The sequence below is a fragment of the Vombatus ursinus genome, unplaced genomic scaffold (genome assembly GCF_900497805.2).
Source record: "Vombatus ursinus unplaced genomic scaffold, bare-nosed wombat genome assembly UNPS02000582.1, whole genome shotgun sequence".
Classification (NCBI taxonomy): Eukaryota; Metazoa; Chordata; class Mammalia; order Diprotodontia; family Vombatidae; genus Vombatus; species Vombatus ursinus.
Genome location: NW_020940360.1, coordinates 8,420,335 through 8,435,510, shown reverse-complemented (window position 1 = coordinate 8,435,510; position 15,176 = coordinate 8,420,335).

Here is a 15,176-nt window from a genome sequence, read left to right as displayed (position 1 = left end):
CAGCATGTACTCTTTCAAGCTACCTTTTCAGGGCTAGGGCTAGAAATCAAAGGACATAAGTGAGATAATCAATCCCTTTTCTCAACGAGTTTACATTCTGCTGGAAGATTTTTCACGGGTAAATACAGTGTGTGTGTGTGTGTGTGTGTGTGTGTGTGTAATACACCATGATTCATCAGGACAGAGGAGAATCAGAAAAGACATGAAGGGAACTGATTCTTAAAGGTAACAAGGGATTCCAATGAAGTGAAGAGGAAGAACATTTTAAGCAAAGGGGACATGATCTAAGCCTATGGCTGGATGTTCGTCATGGAGCACCGCTAAGGATTAAGTAACTTATTTTACATTTATCAAAGCCTAGAATCATCTGAAAAGCCTTTCAGTTGAACACCTGGTATATGAGAATGAGCCTTTATATATATTCTAAAACCCCTTAACCCTGAGATTCCTTCTAGCACCGCTCCCCACCCCAAACCCTCACACTGTAATTCTGTGAAAAGTGGGAAAGATATTGAACTAGAAATCAGAAGATCTAGCTAGGTTCTGGTCCTAGCGTTGCCATGTTCTTTGGCCCGGACTCTGCCCAAAGGAAATGTAAATTTTAATCCTGAAACTTTTTTTTGTTTCTGTTTTTTCCCTTAAAGACCAGTCTTAACCCTAAATCACTCTGGTCCCAGAGCAATCCCTGCTTGGTCACTGTTTGGGCCCTGATTGGCTCAGAATGAACGTAAAGAACAATTGTTTCTGTTTTGGCCAGAAACTCTGAGGATCTTCCCCTCCCAGAGCTATTTTTTTTAAGAGGTCATTCTTTGCATCATTTTTTATTAAGCTTTAATCACTGAATGGGTGCTGCCTCAGTTAAACTGAGACCTATTAAAGACCTTAGCTTGTGATTTGATATTTTTTTATTCTGAATTTCACAAACATACCAAAAGGACACTCCCACATATAAAGTAGAGCATAATATCCACCCCAAAGAACAAATGAACCTTTTTTGAAGGAGAAAATACAAGTTAACAATCACTTGAAAAATTGCTTACATTCTCTAACATTCAGAGAAGTCAAGACATTACCTTATAGCCATCAAAAATGCAAAAAAAACAAAAACAAAAAAACACCCCCAAAACCCCAAACCCCCAAACAAACCAATCAAAAAATCTAAGAATAATCAAATTCAGTATTGGCAGGGCCATGAGGAAAGACCTTAACTTGAAAAGACCAAGGTCTCCCACTGCATCCTGGGCCATCTCCAGTCATTCTGAACCATATCTGGCCCGTGGACCCAGATGGCTCCCGAGGAGAAAGTGAGGCAGGTGACTTTGCATAGCCCTCCCTCACTTAAATCCTATTCACTTGCATGTCATGACATCACCTCTCTGATGTCATAGTCTTCTTCAAGGATGAAGGACAAATAGTGGCAAGTCATTTAACCACTCTGAGCATCAATTTCCTCATCTATAAAATGGAGATTGTGGAGGAGGTAGCTTGTGAGTTTGGGGGAAACATTCTCCCTATAAAAATGTAACTTTAGAAATCAAAGAAATAGAGTTATGATTTTCAGTAAATAGATAAAATAAATACCCCTAGGCTAGCAAGAACTGGGAGGAGGAGCCTTATTGATTTCTGTCTTGATGATGGCCCCCACTACCTTAGAGATTTCCTGCTCAGGATAGCTGATAAGATTAACTACAAAGAAAACATCCCCACTGCTACAAACCCAATCTTTGGCAACCCTGGAGATTCTAAGGTTGTCTGTCATATTCTCCCCTAGGTCACCTGACATCTTATCCCTATTCCAAATAAGGAAAATGGCTGAGCAGCCTCACCTAATAGGCTCCTTTTGTAATTTGTAAAGTCACTGTAAGACTCTAAGTGTGTGTGTGTGTGTGTGTGTGTGTGTGTGTGTATCTCCCTTGTTCTGAGGAGCTGCTGAATCCCTGGCAACTGTCCATTAATTGATGCTAATTAACTTTTTATCTTCTAGCCTGGCCTCTTAATTATCTTAACATTAAATGAACCAAGTTGGGAGGAATTACCCTTTAGGAAGATCTTAGGGCCTTAAGAATTCTTCAACTTCTCATAATACTTGATCTGTTGACCTCACAGGATTATGTTGTGAATAGAGTTGTATAATGTTAGAGGTTGTAGAGAACTTGGAGGTCATCTAGTCCAACTCCCCCATTTTACAGGTAGCCGATACTCAGAGAATTCAATTGCCTTGCTTGGTCACACAGCTAATTTGTGGCAGAGTTATCCTCTCAACCCCAATCTCCCAACAATATTCTTTCTTGTTCTTCCTGAGAGATTTCTTGCCTCTGCCACTTAGCCCCTATGTGACTTTTGTGAAGTCATCTCTCTTTGGGCCTCAGTTTTCTCATCTCTGTACAATATGGGTAGTCATTCTCCTTCTTTCCCTTCCTCCCCAACCACCTCTGGCTGGAATATAATTCATTGAAACATGCAGAGAGTCAAGCTGGCTTCCCTGGGGTCACTTCTGGTGGGCCATGTGTACTTTAACTCTAATGGAAGGTCTTAGGCAGTAGATGAGTCAAAAGAGGAGCCAGGAAAAGTAGACCTTAAATGGAGAGCTAGCTTCCTTTCTTGATCTTTGTCTTCTCAACTTTGGAGCAAATGGGGACTCTGTGAAGTCCTCTCTTAGACTATCCAGGAAGGCAATAGAGGGACTCATCTTCCTCTTGCAACTATGGCAGCTTCTTACAGGTGGCAGTGGGCACATCTGCTACCTAGGAGAGCCTGAAGGAAAACCTTGGTATTGTGGCTGTCTCTTCTGCCTTTGCATTTCATTTCCTGAACTGAGGTTACTGAACAACAATCCTGAAATGGCCATTACCTACCGTGGGGGTAACTTCATGATTGAGTCGACTGTCAGGTAGCAAGGGTTTTCTACAACCACATTCTTGGAGAAGATGACTGCTATGAACCCAAGCCCTGTTTTGCCTTTCCAAAAGACATGGGCCTTAAGGTACTAGTTTATATAAGTGCAGGGCTGAGAGGAAGGTAAAATAGCTATTTAGCAGTCTCACAAAATGTTTGATGTTTGAAGTATTAACCTCCTGGGAGAGTACAATAGGAGTTACCAGTTACTCTTTCCTGTTTTAAATCTTTTATAAGTCATTTACATTTTAAGTACTTCTTTTGTAAAGAAGAAATAAACAATTGTTCTATACTTAATCTAACTTGTACATTAATTACTTTTCTGATCCCAGATCCAGTCCTTGTTCCCATGAAAACTTTAAAGAACCACACAGGCATAAAGTATTTTTGTTCCTCAACGTTATAAGTATGACTTCCTTGGCCATAGCATGGACATAATTCTGAACGATCCTATAGACCTAGAAAAGCTGTTGGAGTAAAATTATGGCATAGTAAAATTATATTATATTCACACACCACAATTTGTTCAGCCCACTTAAGAATATTGTACATATATATTATATGTGTATATGTGTGTATAGTCACCTTCATTTCTAAATAAATCTCTCCCACGTTCTCTACCCAGCAAGTAATCCCTTATAACAAAAGGTGAAAAGGAAACAATTAAACAAAACCAAGGAACACATCAAAGGTGTCTGACCATAGTCCTCCATCTCCACAAAGAAGAAAGGGAGATTTTTTTTGCTCATTTGACTGCCTGAACCTTGCTATATAACACCGAGAGCTGTGTATGAAATAGCATAAATACAAGGGCATTAGAAGGAAGATATTTTTTCTGATGCCCACCCACATTACCCAGGCAGAGAATCATTGAAGCTCTGAGCTCCACCTCCACCACCAACCAGGGAGCAATTCTGCAGCAAATTAAAATGTGAACTAATTAGCAGTCCTGCAGAAAGTTTGTATTCCAATGAGGCCTGAATATTAGCCTCCCAACTGACTGTACTAGTAGAGATAAGTCATTATATTCTGTTCAAATCAATCCATGGTAATTTTTTTAAAAAAAATTATTCTCTTTTCTGTATGGAAATAAACTACTAGTTCCATTTGTGGTTTATGTATGTATATTGGATACTGTTTCCACTCACCCTCTTACTGGGGAGACCTTTAGACTTCAAGTTTATAATTACTTTTATAAGTGGTGACTCTCTTAAGCATCAACTTTCCCCAGAGTAGCTGGAGCAGTCCAGTAACCCCAGAGAATTGAACACATGGCAAACTCCAATGGTTGACCAGTGAGTCAATAAGCATTTATCAAGTGCCTACAGTGTGCCAGGCACTGTGCTAAGAGTTGGGGATGCAAGAAGAAGCAAAAGACAGACCCTGCCCTCGAGGAGCTCATAGTCTAGTGGAGAAGATAACAGACAAATATGTACAAACAAGCTTTGTACAGGATAAATAAAAAATAATTAACCAAGGGAAGACACTAGAATTAAAAAGGGCTTCCTGTGGAAAGTGGGATTTTAGTTGGGATTTAAAGGAAGTGAGGGAGGTTAGTAGTTGGAGAAGAGAAAGGAGAGGGTTCTAGGCATGGGGAACAGCCAGAGAAAATGCCCAGAGCTGAGAGATGGAGGGTCTTGTTCATGCAATAGCTATGAGACCAGTGTCACTGGATAGAAGAGCATGTGGTGAGGAATAAAGTATATGAAGACTGGAAAGGTTGGGGGTGGGGGAGTGCACAAGGTTATGAAGGGCTTTGAACATCAGAGGATTTTTGTATTTGATCTTGAAGGTGCCACTGAAGCCACTGGAGTTTGTTGAGAGAGAGAGAGAGAGAGAGAGAGAGAGAGAGAGAGAGTGTGTGTGTGTGTGTGTGTGTGTCTGTATGTGTATGTGTGTGTGACAGGGTCAGACTTATACTTTGGTGACTGAATGGAAGATGGATTGCACTGGGGATGGACTCAAAGCAGGCGTACCAATCACCAACAAGCTATTGTAGTAATCAAGGCACAAGGTTATGAAGGCCTGTACTAGGGTGGTGGCATTGTCAGAGAAGAGAAAGTAGTGTATTTCAGAGATGTTGCAAAGGTGAAATCTTCAGGCCTTGGCAACAGGGTGGATATGGGGGGTGAGAGATAGTGAGGAATGAAGAATACCTAGTTCGTGAGCTTTGGGGACTAGGAGGACGGTGGTACCCTCAACAGTAATAGGAAAGGGGCGGGGAGGGTTTAGGAAGAAAGATAATGAATTCAATTTTTGACGTGGGAAAGGGTAAGGATTGATAGGTCATTAGCCCTTCTGGCCTCATCCAAGTGGTACTAAGCTAACCACTATTGGGGGCCATCTCCAGTTGTCCTGATCTATATCTCGCTACTAGACCCCAATGGCTCTGGAGGAGAAAATGAGGCTGGTGACTTTGCATAGCCCTCTTTCACTTAAATCCAATTCACCTGCAAGTCAAGACATCATCTTCCTGATGTCATGGTCCTCTTCAAGAACGAAGGACAAACAACCACAGCTAGTCACTGTGCTAGACTAGAATACCCAATCTCATTTATTCTGCAAATCTGAACCCTCTACTTCTTCTCTGACTACTCCAGACCATGATGATCTTTTCCTTCCTTAAATACCACTCATAGAATATACCATATAATCTCACAGTTGATCATGGGTTGTCTTTCATTATTCTGTAGTTGTGTCTGGTATGTTTGTCTTCTTTTCTCAACTAGATTGTAAGTACCCTGAGGGCAGGACCTCATTTCATTCATTCATTCATTCATTTATTTATTTTTATATTTCTGTGCTCAGCAGAGTGGTGGGAGAGCACAGTAGTTACTTCAGCAATTCAATTCCACAATTGGATGATTACTTTGTGCTAATGCCATATAGAGATACTGAAATTGCTGACATGAGCCTGATACTAAAAGAGTTTGCAATTTTGTTGGTATGATATGACAAATACGCATGGTACAGTTCAAAACAAGACAAAGAAACATGTGAGTAAGGGCCAAAATGAGTCACACTGATTACAGAGTATTATAAAACCTCAAGTCCCACTGACTTGACAGGACTCCTGGATTCAAAGTCTAGAGTCCAAATCATTATATGAAAATTATTAATTTGAAGTGATTCGACCAAATCTTTGGGAAGGAAAGACTTTAATCTATTTCATGGCATAGTATGGTAGGCCATAATGGGTGTCCCACTCACATTCTATAGCACTGGTCCTTAAACTTTTTTGTGAAATGGCCCCTTTTGGCACTTTTGTGAAACCTATGGACCCCTTCTCAGAATCATGTTTTTGTTGTTGTTGTTTTTTTTTTTTTGGCTAGGCAATGGGGTTAAGTGACTTGCCCATGGTCACACAACTTGTAAGTATTATGTGTCTGAGGCTGGATTTGAACTCAGGTCCTCCTGACTCCAGGACCAGTTCTCTATCCACTGTGCCACCTACCTGCCCCCTCCTTTTTTTTTTTTTTTTTTTTTTTTAGTTTTAGGCAATGGGGTTAATTGACTTGCCCAGGGTCACACAGTTAGTGAGTGTTATGTGTCTGAGGTTAGATTTGAACTGAGGTCCTCCTAAATCCAAGGCCAGTGCTCTATGTACTACGTCACCTAGCTGCCCCAGAATCATGTTTTTAAATAAGCAAAGGAAATGCTAAATTTCATTTAGAGGTTAGTGAAAATAAAGATAACTTTGTTTTTCCATCCATGTTCATTGTTGTTATTATTCAGCCATTTCAATCATGTCTGCCTCTTCATGACCCTATTTGGGATTTTCTTGGCAAGAATATTGGAATGGTTTGCCATTTTCTTCTCCAGCTCATTTTACAGATGAGGGAACTGAGGCAAACAGGCTTAAGTGACTTGTCCACATCACACAGGTAATAAGTGTCTGATGCTGGATTTGAACTCAGAAAGAATTCTTGACTTTAAGCCTTGTCCACTGCACCATCTAACTGCCCCAACCAAATTCATGGACCCCCCTAAAATCTAAATGTAGGGGCCATAGCTCCCCAGTTAAGAACTTCTGTTCTAAGGGAAAGCCCTGTACTCTCTCTGTTGTAAACAGCTTAAGAAAAGATGGTTTTCTCTTTGGGGTGTGTAGAGCAGTTGTTATTAACCAAGAGCCCTGCAGGAATTTATGAGCTAGTTTACTCAGGAAGCTTTCAAGATGATCATCGATTTTCTCATATGTACTTCCCACTGGCCAGTGTTGGAATACTACTGATGTCCCCAAATCCCACATCATTTAATGAGGTCTGTCTCCTGTGCATGCACAAACACATTTTTAGAATGAGAAGAGGACTCTGAGGAGAGGCACCAAGATGATTCTAGATAGCTGAAAAATAAGATCTATGTACATCGTCATGCCACAGAATACTAGGCGCTCAATATATGTTTCTTCATTTTATCAAGTCCCCTGTATCAATGAAACAACAGGTCAGTTCTCTATTCCTATCCCACTGATTGAGTTGAGGAGCAGGGAAAGAAAGTGCAATTATTCATCTTGGGAAACAGAGGGCTAAAAGGAAATTTAACCCTCTTATTTGTTAAATTTAGTAATGAATGGGTTGAAAAAGGTGGCAGCTAAATGACACAGTAGATCTAGTTAAGAAGGCCCAAGTCCAAATCTTGACAGCAAGCTGGCCCAGTGGATAGAGTATTGGGCTTGGGGTGAGGAACACTCATCTTCGTGGGTTCTAATCTGGACTCAAACACTAGCTAGGTGATTCTGGGCAAGTCACTTAACCTTGTTTGCCTCAGTTTCTTCATCTGTAAAATGAGCTAGAGAAGGAAATGGTAAAGCACTCCAGTATTTTGCCAAGGAAACCCCAAAATGGAGTCATGAAGAGTCAGACAGGAATGAAACAACACAACAAAAGTTTAAATCCTACTTCAGACATTTACCCTGAGCAAGTCACTTATCCTCTTAGCCTCAGTTTCTTCATCTGTGCTAGAATAATAATAATAACAATAAGTAGCATTTATTTATAAAGCACTTTAAAATTTGCAAAACAATTTTCAAATATTATCTCATTTGATCCTCTCAACCTGGGGAAGTTGGTGCTATTATTGGGCCATATTTTACAGATGAGGAAACTGGGATAGACTGTTTAGTGACTTGCCCAGGGGCATATAGCTATTATCAGAAGTGGAAATTGAGATAATGATAGCATTTCTCTCCCAGGGTTATTTTGAGGATCAAATGAACTAATATATTTAAAACACTTACATAGCCTAAAGAGCTATGTAAATACTATTATTATTCATTCAACAAGTTTCTGCTTGTTGAAACAAATGTCTATTATTTATCTATATAGTATTAGGCAGCTACATGGCACAGTGGATAGAGTGCTGGGCCTGGAGTTAGGAAGATCTGAGTTCAACGCTGGCCTCAGACACTTACTAGCTGTGTGACCCTGGGCGAGTCACTTAACCCTGTTTGCCTCAATTTCCTCATCTGTCAAATGAGCTGGAGGAAGAAATGGCAAACCACTCCATTATCTTTGCCCCAAATGTGGTCACGAAGAATTGGACATGACTGAAAATAACTGAACAACAACAACAGGCACTGAGGGAGGTACAGAGAGTTCTGTGACCATATTCTCACAATCACAAATCAGAGTATAGGGTCTAACACAGGATATTCCTCTTGTACAACTTGTGACATGTAAACTAGCCCAGAACCCCATGGTGATATAAAGACAAGACAATCTCTTCTCTCAAGGAATTTGCAGTCTACTGGGGTGCAGGGGGAAGGCAGGAGACATTGTCATGCACATAGATAAGCATGATATAAGGTAATTTGAGTAGGAAAAAAGAGCTAACCACTGAAGTGAAGGGAATCAGCAAAGGCTTCATGGAAGAAGTGGGACCTGAGCCGAGCTTCAAAGGAAGAGAAGGATTCTGAGAGAAAGAGTTGGAGGACTATTGTCTTGGTATGGGGGACAGCTTGTGTGAATGTATAGAGAAGAGAAATGGAATGTTGAATTTGGGGAACAGATACCAGTTCAGTTTAGCTGGAGCGTAGAATGCATAAAGTAATACTAGGAAGGTAGGCTCTAGTTACATTGCAGAGAATGTTAAATTCCAGGGTGAGGAGTTTGCAATTTATCTTAAAGGCAATCAGAAGCCAGTAAAGTTTGTTGAACCGGAAAGTGACCCAGTCAGCCCTGTGGCACTACATCCCAGGGCTATGAAAAGCCCTGGTAGAAGATTCATACCAACAAGACATTTTAGGGGCATCAAGAAAGGCAGTACATGCTATTTTATGATTGTATATGCTTGCTGGCAGATATTATTACTTTCTATGGATTGTAATGTGAATTTAATTTCTTCTTGGTCCATAAATCAGTCTATTCATTCTTTTATTGTTGTTCAGTCTTTTTCAGTCATCTATGGCTCTTTATGACCCCATTTGGGGTTTTCTTAGCAGAAATACTAAAGTGGTTTGCCATTTCCTTCTCCAGCTAATTTTACAGATGAGGAAATTGAGGCAAATGGATTTAAGCAGCTTGCTCAGGGTCATACAGCTAGTAAGTGTCTGAGGCCAAATTTGAATCCAGGAACATGAGAATTCCTGACTCCAGGCCTGGCCCCCTATCTCCTGCATCACCTAGATGCCCATTCATTCTTTAAGCTATGTGATCTATGTTACCAAAAGAGGTTTCTAGATTATCTGCGTGGGACAGCATAATTCAGAGAAGTAGCAGTTCCCTAAAGTTCCCTGGATGGTGACTCAGGGATGGGCACGTCAATAACATTAACATCTGCTCAGTGCAATTTCCTCTGGACATGGCAGAACTGCTTTAAGTTTTAAGGCACACCCACTCATAACCTTTTGCCAGGGTGTTGAGAAGCATCGTGGTACAGAGTGAAGAACACTCTGTCCTTTGATATATATGAGAGCTTGGGCACGTCATTGTATCTCTCTGAGCCTCCATTTTTTGTTCTGTTTTTGTTCATTCTTTTCCCCTGCAAAATAACTTTCCTGGTGCAGATTATAAGGAAGAAGAAACAGGGCACCAATTTGTCCAGAGATCAGAGGATATTAAGGCTGATGATATGTGGTTAACCATCAGATAATGAGGCATTTATGTCTCACAAATCCTAAACAGGATTAGCACTACTGCTCACAGGAACACCAAAGACAGTTTCTTCCTTATCTTGCTTTTTATTATGCTTTTTTATTTTACATTATTTTCACATCCCAATGACTTCCACTGAAACCACCCTCATAACAACAATAACAAAATACTGTTAATCAAAATAAATCGATATATTGGCCAAGTCTGACAATATATATCTTATTCTACACTTCAATTCCATTACCTTTCTGCTGAGAGATGGGTGGCAGGATTCACAAGCAGTCCCTGAAGCTTCCCTCCCCCTTAATTAGTATCAAGTTCTGAAGTCTTTCAACTTTGACTTTTACATTATTGTGGTCATCGTGTAAATTTCTCTTGGATCTGCACCAGTTTATATGTCTTCCCCAAATTCCCTGAATTCTTCATAATTGCCATTTCTTATGGCTTAATAAAGGGCAGTTAGGTGGAACAGTGGATAGAGTGCCAGGCCTAGAATCAGGAAGACTTATCTTCATGAGTTTAAATATGGCCTCAGACACTTACTAGCTGTGTGACCTTGGGCAAGTCAAGTAACCCTGTTTGCCTCATTTTCCTCATCTATAAAATGAGCTGGAGAAGGAAATGACAAACTACTCTAGTATCTCGGCCAAGAAAACCCCAAATGGGGTCATAAAGTGTCAGATACAACTGAACACCAACAAATAGTGCAATAAGATGACATTATATTCATATACCACAATTTATTCAGTCATTTTCCAGTTGATATGTGCCCACTTTCTTCCTAGTTCTTTGCTACAAATTAGCTGTGAACTTTTTTTCTCTTTGGGTGATTGTGAAACATCACATATACTGTCAGACGTAATTGATATATTTTTTTGGTTTTTTTTTTTGAACTTTTTTTCTTTTCTAAAAATCTTTGCTCTAAGGAATTCTGGGTAGAGGAAGGAGAGATATGTGTTTGGAAATAAAGATGAAATAAAAACAAAGACAATGAAAATATTTTAAGAAATCAAATAGTAGTATTCTAAATATACTTTGTATATTTTCTGCTTCATCTTTTAACACTTACCTGGTTTACAACTGGCTTGCTCCCTTCCCCCGTAATCTGTCATGGCTTTCTTAGCCCCAGAAGAGTCTGGACTTTTGTTACATACAAAAATACTGGGACCCATCAGGCTCTAAGCCTTCTTTACCACACACTTGTATATGGCCTCTCAGTGTTGACTTCCTAGAATAAGCAAAAAACCTCATAAAGGGATTGTTAAGCCCAAAGCAGATGGAACATAACATGGCCTGATGCAGAAACAGATAAAAAGAAACTTACAGAATGCTTAGATCATTCTACTGGGAGTATTTGCAGAAAAACATTATAAAAGGTTCAGACCAGGGAAATGCAGTGTGCTTTGACTTCCTAGGAATGGATGCAACTCCCTTCAGCTGGCAGAGTTATATAGAATGTTTGTAACAGAGCCATCTATTGGTGTTGAAAATTCTGTTGTTGGAAATTGATGGATTGGAGTGCACTGAGTTGCACTCCAGTTGCTGCAGAGAAGTTGTGATTCTACAGTTGGTTTTGGGAAACTGCTATGCTTCAAAGAAGACTCTCCTATAACAAATCACAAGCACAGTTCAAACTCATGTGAGATTCTGTTGTTTATTCTTTCCATCTGACACATCAAGGACCACTATGCCTGTCTTCCTGCTCTGACAAACAAAAGAGTCAGTTTTTTCAGCATGCCCTGTAAATACAAAGGTTGATGCCAGGCAACCACCTGGTACTGCAGTAGCCTATAGCATTTTGGACCTGGTGATTACATTATTTCTGGGGCCACAGTCATAGCTTCTGATTAGCATTTCAGGTTTCTGATGTCATTGGGGAAACAACTTTCAGTAGGGAACATTTGGAAAACGAATTCTCTTATCATGAGGCCTGGCTTTAGAGAGGCAGTGTTGGGTGGTGGAAAAAGATGCTGGATTTGAAGTCAGAAGATGTGAGATGAGTTCTGGTTTTGCTATTTATTACCTGTAGGCAAGTCCCTTAACCTCTTTGAGCCTCAATCTATGAATCAGTAAACATTTATTAAGTACCTATCGTGTGCCAGGTACCCTGATAAGCCTCAGTACATATATATGTACATATATGTATATGTATGTGTATATATGTGTGTATATATGTATATATCCATATCTATATGTAGATATAGTCTTTATATAGCTCTGATCATCGTCATCTTAATTCACATTCACACCGATGAATTGGGTCCCTGAGCATAACTATATCTTTCCCTTACAGTTCTAGGAGTACCCCTGAGACATTGTGGGGAGGGAAATCTTTCTCCAATGCCATTGGCTTGAAGTCCTCATTCCATATCATCCTCTCTCATATTAGTTTCTAGTGATTAGAGCTCTAGAATCATTTAACTAATTAACATGAATTAGTTTTTACTGAGAAGATGGAACAAGAAAAAAAGTTCAAATATTTCCCCCCAACATCTGAGGTCATACTTTTTTTGTTTGTTCGTTTTGGTAAGGTGATTGGGGTTAAGTGACTTACCTAGGGTCAGATAGCTAGTAAGTGTCAAGTGTCTGGTCTGAGATCAGATTTGAACTCAGATCCTCCTGACTCCAGGGCCAGTGTTTTATCCATTGTGCCACCTAGCTGCCCTGGCATGCTTTCCCTTATATTACCTTGGTCCCTGGAAAGAGTGAGCTTAAACTTAAAGCAGTTTCTACAGTGCATTTATGGATGGCATGTTGGGTCTGGAGTCAGGAGGACCCATCTTTGTGAGTTCAAATCTGGCCTCTGACATTTACTAGCTTTGAGAACCCAAGTGAGTTACTTAACTCTGCTTACCTCAGTTCCTTAATTGTAAAACTAGCTTGAGGAAGAAATGGCAAACCACTCTAGTATCTTTGCCAAGAAAACCCCAAATGAGGTCACAAAGAGTTGGTCACAACTGAAATGACTCAGCAATGATGACAAAGCATTTATTCCACTAAGTTAACTTTCAAATTTTGCACAACTGCTATCAGGAGTCAGGGGTCTCAGATACCACTGGACTTGGTATTTCTGTAGACCCTTACAGCAACCTCTAGACATGTTACTGTGGGAAGGACCAAATGGAAACCCTTAGAATTACCCCAACCGTCCCATGATGTTAACACCATATGCTATCAGGTTTCCAGGAGGGTGAAAGATATTTCTTCTCTAATGATGGAGATGAAGGAAGCTGGAGTACTATGTTATACCAGATCCCTCTATAACAGCTCTGTGTTACCTGAGGAAGGCAGATGGTACCTGGCAGTTTATCTGGCAGACAATACATGGTAGTGGAGTATAGGGAGCAGAGCAAAGACAGCAAGCCTATCTCTATAGCTGTTCCTAATCTCATCGATGTTGTACACCAGGCAGGCTAGGCCCAGAGTAGGTGGTATGGGGCAATCAATCTTGCCAATGCTTTTTTTCTCTATTTTTGGGTCTTAAACCAATCAGTAATAATTTGCTTTCACCTAAGGAATCCAATATACCTTCACCATCTTTCCCCCAGGGCTACCTGAACTCTCCTCATACGACCACAGTATACTAAGCAGAGATCCGAAAGACACCTTCTGAGGGCATTACATGGATAACATAAGGTTAACTGGGGCCAGATGAGGCCACAGTAGCAGAAGTCTTCAATCAGATGGTGGCCCGCATGAGAGACAAGGGGTAGGAAGTCAATCCTAAGAAAATCCAGTGTCTAGCTTGCTCATTCAAGTTTTGGGAAATATAGTGGGTGGGAAAAGCATACAGGACTCTGAGCATAGTTCAGAATGATAGTGACATTCACTTCCCACAATCTGAGAAGGAAACTCAGAGACATTTCAGACCCTTTAGATTTTGGAAAACCCATATTCCCCACCTGGATCTCCTAATGACCCCTCATTTATCGAGTTACCCAAAAGTTCAAGTGGGGTCCAAAATGGGCTATAGCCCTGGAACATGTTAAGCAGGCTGATCAGTCATCTCTACCCATGGGCCCTTACAACCTTTCAAGGCCTGTATTTCTCGGGATCTCTGTCCTTAAAGACCAGGCTGGGTGGAGCCAGTGACAGGCACCAAACGATAGCCAGAATAAGACACTGTTAGGTATCAGGCTCCCCAGAATAGCCACTCACTATACAAACAGTTCTCACTTTACATAAATGAATTGTTCTGTGTGGATGTGGATGTGGAGAAGAAGGGAGGGAGAGAGGGATACAGGAAGGGGGCTGTGCACCCCTGGAGGGAGGGAGATGCACATGGTTCAAGGACATGTAGGGGCTGGGGACAGAGAAGTGAGAACAGGAGGAGGAACACACAGGAGGCTGAGGTAAACCATATGAGGATCTGGCTGAATGGGGTGGGGGCACTGATGGGGATACAGACAGGAGAGGTTGGGTGACATGCAGGAGCTGGGGACAGACAAGGTGTATCAGAGAGCAGACTGAAGACAGATGCTCAGGTTAGACATGTGTGGGGTGGGGAGGTGGGTGGAGCTGAGCAAAGGTCTCCTTTCTTAATGGAGCTCTCAAGCTAAGCCCTCAATGGAGTTTGGTGGGGGTTGGGGTGAGGTAGGAGGCCTCAGAGCACCTAGCTGAGGGGCAGGAGTGGAGAAAGAGAGCACAGTACTGTACAGTAAAGTTAACATAGGTGGTTTTTTTTATGCAATGCAGATTTCTTTCAGAATTCTTTACTGTAAAGTCGAATTTGTGTAATGGGAATTTATATAAAGTGAAAATCGTCTGTACTGGTTTGGAAAAGCAGTTGCTTGCTTTTTTGTGGTGGCTAAGAATTGGAAGTTGAGGGGATATATGATTGTGATTATTATGCTATAAGAAATGACAAGCAGAATAATTTCAGAAAAATCTGGAAAGACATGAACTGATACAAAGTAGAGTGAGCAGAACTAGGAGAACATTGTACACAGTGATAGCAACACTGCATGATCGAGAACTCTGAATGACTTAGCTATTCTCAGCAATACAATGATCCAAGACAATCCCAAACGACTCATGATGAAAAATGCTATCCACCTCCAGGGAAAGAACTGATGTTATCTGAATATAGACTGACTCATACTATCCTTCTTTCTTTTTCTTCCTTCCTTTCTTTCCTTCTTTCCTTCCTTCCTTCCTTCCTTCCTTCCTTCCTTCCTTCCTTCCTTCCTT